Below are 6,000 nucleotides of genomic sequence, written 5' to 3' on the forward strand. Positions count from 1 at the left end.
ATGTTGAAAACGTGCTTACATTTTTCCATTTCCTCTATTGCTCTTTGCCATGGCCATGGTGACACATCAAGCTAGCCTACTAGAGCAAGAGTCAGCAAAACTTTTCCTGTAAAAGATGAGATCGTAATTTTTTGGGTTTTTTTTTTTGGTTTTGTGGGCCATGTGGTCTCTTTTGCAACTCTTCAATTACTCATCTCTGCCATTGTGACAGGAAAGTAGGCGTAGAAAAAATGAAATTCAATGAGCACAACTGTGTCCCAATTAAACGTTATTTATAAAAATAGCCAGTGGGCCAGATTTGGCTGAAGAGCCATCCATGGTTTGCTGACTTCTGCCTTAGAGGAGGAGACACATGGAATAGAGGTGAGTTGCCCCAGTAATCCTAGTTGAGATCATTTGGAATCAGCCAAGCTCCAGCCAGTTCCCAGAAACATCAGACAACTAGACACACGTCCAGCAGCACTGCCCGGCCAACGCGTAGCTTACAGCAGACACGTGAGCAAACCCAGCCAACATCAGCTCAACTCTGCAGAATCATTTGCAAAGCCACTGAGTCATGGGTGATTTGTTATACAGAATTATCGTGGCATGAATAATCATTCATATAGTAGGTAAAGTATTAATTTTGCCATTGGAGAATTAAGGATGGGGCTTAAGGAGGTTAAATACCTTGGTCATTATCTCAGGCAGCCAGAAAGTGTCAGAGTCAAGACTTAGATATAGATGTTTTCAAATCCAATGTTCTATTCACTATACAAAACTACTTTGATCCTTCTCTTTTCTCTCTTTCGTTTTGTTTACATGGAGATACAGATACAGATATGTACAATGTAGGCTAAAAAATAAGAATTTTAGGCAGTTTCAAACTCTTCCCTGCTTCCGCTTTTAGCTTTTAGCTGTTAAAAATCCTATCACGTCACTCAGGTTTAACGTTTGGATTATTTTCCTTACATTGCTAACGCCGATCTCCTCGTGGTGTCTCATAGTCTATGTTGTCCTGGTTCGTATTTTCCAAAACTCCAGTAAAAGGAAATAACTTAAATGGCCCACTCTTGCACACAGCTCCTATTTCTCCATTTTACTGCTCCCATTTTATGCAGGGCTGTCAGGGCTCCCTGAATTAAATGTGACTTAGGGTCTGCGCACGCTGACTGAGGGGGCTCATAGGTTCTATAGCTCATCCGCAACCCTGTACTTGAGCTGTCAAGTGTGAGAGATTGGTGCCAAATTCAACCCAACATAGCCCCTTCCCAGTAGTCTGCCTTTGACAACTCCTCCTTGTCAAATCCAACAGTTTACATAGGATATAGAGTGAATAAAATACTCTGGAAGATACGCATGTAGAGGTGCTGCTTCCGCTGATAGCAGGAACACCTATCAGCTTCCCACAGGGCTGACATTTCAGGCTGGCAGGGGGGAGACGATCATGGGACTTTTGTGCCGCCGTTTCTAAATGGATTGTGGCGACTCCCGAGGCAAATTGCCTCACGTCTCACCAACTGCCTTCAAGAAGAGTCAGTGTGATGCAACTGTGCATCTCAAAAATTTATTATTATTTTTTTGTATTTATAAAGTAGACCCTTCAGGTGAATGGCTTATACAGCCCATGCAGGATTCCGTGGATTTGAGTCTCTTTGCCTTAAAGTTTCATGCTTTAGGCACCAGAAACTCCATGCTCTTCACACCGCCTGGGGAGACATCTGGCCTTAGAATCATTGAATGTTAGAGCGCTAACTGCTGTTAGCAGTGCTTAGGTGTTTCTGGAGGTTCCCCTATTACTAGGAATCAAAGGTTGAACAATTAATTTTTGACAGTCTCCTAGCTGAACATAGTGTAGGTATAAGTCATTAGCTTCCAACTCATTAAGACTCAAGAGGTAGACTCTCAATCGGAAGAAGGATCAGATAGCTAGGGAAACGGGAAAAGAACACAAAGATACGCATTGACTGTGCCTGTCTAAGCACCCAGGTTGGAGAGGGGCTCGCATTGTCAGTGTTGTTCTTGCTAGTCCCCACTTGCAAGGCTGTTCCAAGTGTGGAGACGAATGTGAAGTGCTGTAGCCAGGGGACTATGAGTATTTTTAATCCTGTTCAAGAGATCATCTCTATTTTGAAATGGATGTATCAGATTATTTCAGTCTTACGCCATTTAACATTTGATTCATCTAACTCTCTTGGGTCTAAACCCATGCTCACCAAGTATGATTTTTTTTTTTTTTTTTTTGCCACATAAGCCTACCTACAACGTGTAGAGTGTTAAGGGGTGGAGTAACTTTAGTACTTTTGGCAGCACTCCTTCAGATAAAATCAACAGAGGCTTTCTGATCATGATTTTAGCTTCTAAGTTACTGTGACCATGGGGACACAATGGACTGGTCCCTGGGATTTAGACCAGAACATGGGACACTTATAAGACTGACTTTCAATGAATTCCCTGCCATTCTGGTTTACACTGCAGTCTCATTTATACTTTGGTTCTTACGACTTTGCATCTCAGGTCCTAAGGGCACCTATGCAATGAAAGAGTAAATCTCTGAGCCTTCAAAACAGATGGACTCCTTCATTCGGCATTGATTGATAAAGTATTCTTAACCTTTTTTAAAGCACTGAGCCCTTTGATATTCATGAAACTCACCATCTTTCACAACATGCCCCATCCAAATAAGTACATCTTATAAATAGATGTCCCCACCTGCTCAGAAGATTCTATGCAATATCATAAGATAAAACAGTAGGGCTTATATTCTAAATAATATAGATTCAATTTTATATATAAAATTGTGTGTAGGAGAGAGGGAAGATGGCGGCGTAGGAGGACGCTGGGCTCACCGCGCGTCCTGCTGATCACTTAGATTCCACCTACACCTGCCTAAATAACCCAGAAAACCACCAGAGGATTAGCAGAACGGAGTCACCGGAGCCAAGCGCAGACGAGAGGCCCACGGAAGAGGGTAGGAAGGGCGGCGAGGCGGTGCGCGCTCCACGGACTGGCGGGAGGGAGCCGGGGCGGAGGGGCGGCCTGCCGGCCAAGCAGAGCCCCCGAGTCTGGCTTGCAAAAAGCGGAGGGGCCTGACGGACTGTGTTCCGACAGCAAGCGCGACTTAGCGTCTGGGAGGTCATAAGTTAACAGCTCTGCTCAGAAAGCGGGAAGGCTGGAGGACAAAGGGAAGGAGAGCTGCTGAGCCCCCGGACGACAGAGCTCAGTTTGGTGGGGAACAAAGGCGCTCGCCAGCGCCATCTCCCCCGCCCATCCCCCAGCCAAAATCCCAAAGAGAACCAGTTCCTGCCAGGGAACTTGCTCGCTCCGCGCAAACACCCAACTCTGCGCTTCTGCGGAGCCAAACCTCCGGCAGCGGATCTGACTCCCTCCTGCTGCCACAGGGCCCCTCCTGAAGTGGATCACCTAAGGAGAAGCAAGCTAAGCCTGCCCCTCCTGCCCCCGTGCACCTTGCCTACCCACCCCAGCTAAGACGCCAGATCCCCAGCATCACAAGCCTGGCAGTGTGCAAGTAGCCCAGACAGGCCACTCCACCCCAAGTGAATCCCGCCCCTAGGAGAGGGGAAGAGAAGGCACACACCAGTCTGACTGTGGACACAGCGGTGGGCTGGGGGCAGACATCAGGTCTGACTGCGGCTCCGCCCACCAACTCCAGTTATACACCACAGCACAGGGGAAGTGCCCTGCAGGTCCTCACCACGCCAGGGACTATCCAAAATGACCAAGCGGAAGAATTCCCCTCAGAAGAATCTCCAGGAAATAACAACAGCTAATGAGCTGATCAAAAAGGATTTAAATAATATAACAGAAAGTGAATTTAGAATAATAGTCATAAAATTAATCGCTGGGCTTGAAAACAGTATAGCTGACAGCAGAGAATCTCTTGCTACAGAGATCAAGGGACTAAGGAACAGTCACGAGGAGCTGAAAAACGCTTTAAACGAAATGCATAACAAAATGGAAACCACCACAGCTCGGATTGAAGAGGCAGAGGAGAGAATAGGTGAACTAGAAGATAAAGTTATGGAAAAAGAGGAAGCTGAGAAAAACAGATAAAAAAATGCAGGAGTATGAGGGGAAAATTAGAGAACTAAGTGATACACTAAAAAGAAATAATATACGCATAATTGGTATCCCAGAGGAGGAAGAGAGAGGGAAAGGTGCTGAAGGGGTACTTGAAGAAATAATAGCTGAGAACTTCCCTGAAGTGGGGAAGGAAAAAGGCATTGAAATCCAAGAGGCACAGAGAACTCCCTTCAGACGTAACTTGAATCGATCTTCTGCACGACATATCATAGTGAAACTGGCAAAATACAAGGATAAAGAGAAAATTCTGAAAGCAGCAAGGGGTAAACGTGCCCTCACATATAAAGGGAGACCTATAAGACTCGTGACTGATCTCTCTTTTGAAACTTGGCAGGCCAGAAAGAATTGGCACGAGATTTTCAGGGTGCTAGACAGAAAAAATATGCAGCCAAGAATCCTTTATCCAGCAAGTCTGTCATTTAGAATAGAAGGAGAGATAAAGGTCTTCCCAAACAAACAAAAACTGAAGGAATTTGTCACCACTAAACCAGCCCTACAAGAGATCCTAAGGGGGACCCTGTGAGACAAAGTACCAGAGACATCACTACAAGCATAAAACATACAGACATCACAATGACTCTAAACCCATACCTTTCTATAATAACACTGAATGTAAATGGATTAAATGCGCCAACCAAAAGACATAGGGTATCAGAATGGATAAAAAAACAAGACCCATCTATTTGCTGTCTACAAGAGACTCATTTTAGACCTGAGGACACCTTTAGATTGAGAGTGAGAGGATGGAGAACTATTTATCATGCTACTGGAAGCCAAAAGAAAGCTGGAGTAGCCATACTTATATCAGACAAACTAGACTTTAAATTAAAGGCTGTAACAAGAGATGAAGAAGGACATTATATAATAGTGACAGGGTCTATCCATCAGGAAGAGCTAACAATTATAAATGTCTATGTGCTGAATACCGGAGCGCCCAAATATATAAAACAATTACTCATAAACATAAGCAACCTTATTGATAAGAATGTGGTAATTGCAGGGGACTTTAACACCCCACTTACAGAAATGGATAGATCAATTAGACACACGGTCAATAAAGAAACAAGGGCCCTGAATGAGACATTGGATCAGATGGACTTGACAGATATATTTAGAACTCTGCATCCCAAAGCAACAGAATATACTTTCTTCTCGAGTGCACATGGAACATTCTCCAAGATAGATCATATACTGGGTCACAAAACAGCCCTTCATAAGTTTACAAGAATTGAAATCATACCATGCATACTTTCAGACCACAATGCTATGAAGCTTGAAATCAACCACAGAAAAAAGTCTGGAAAACCTCCAAAAGCATGGAGGTTAAAGAACACCCTACTAACGAATGAATGAGTCAACCAGGCAATTAGAGAAGAAATTAAAAAATATATGGAAACAAACGAAAATGTAAATACAACAATCCAAACGTTTTGGGACGCAGCGAAGGCAGTCCTGAGAGGAAAATACATTGCAATCCAGGCCTATCTCAAGAAACAAGAAAAATCCCAAATACAAAATCTAACAGCACACCTAAAGGAACTAGAAGCAGAACAGCAAAGGCAGCCTAAACCCAGCAGAAGAAGAGAAATAATAAAGATCAGAGCAGAAATAAACAATATAGAATCTAAAAAAACTGTAGAGCAGATCAACGAAACCAAGAGTTGGTTTTTTGAAAAAATAAACAAAATTGACAAACCTCTAGCCAGGCTTCTCAAAAAGAAAAGGGAGATGACCCAAACAGATAAAATCATGAATGAAAATGGAATTATTACAACCAATCCCTCAGAGATACAAACAATTATCAGGGAATACTATGAAAAATTATATGCCAACAAATTGGACAACCTGGAAGAAATGGACAAATTCCTGAACATCCACACTCTTCCAAAACTCAATCAGGAGGAAATAGAAAGCTTG

Source organism: Puma concolor, chromosome B4, assembly GCF_028749965.1.
Source record: "Puma concolor isolate L17-30 chromosome B4, mPumCon1.1.hap2, whole genome shotgun sequence".
Lineage (NCBI taxonomy): Eukaryota > Metazoa > Chordata > Mammalia > Carnivora > Felidae > Puma > Puma concolor.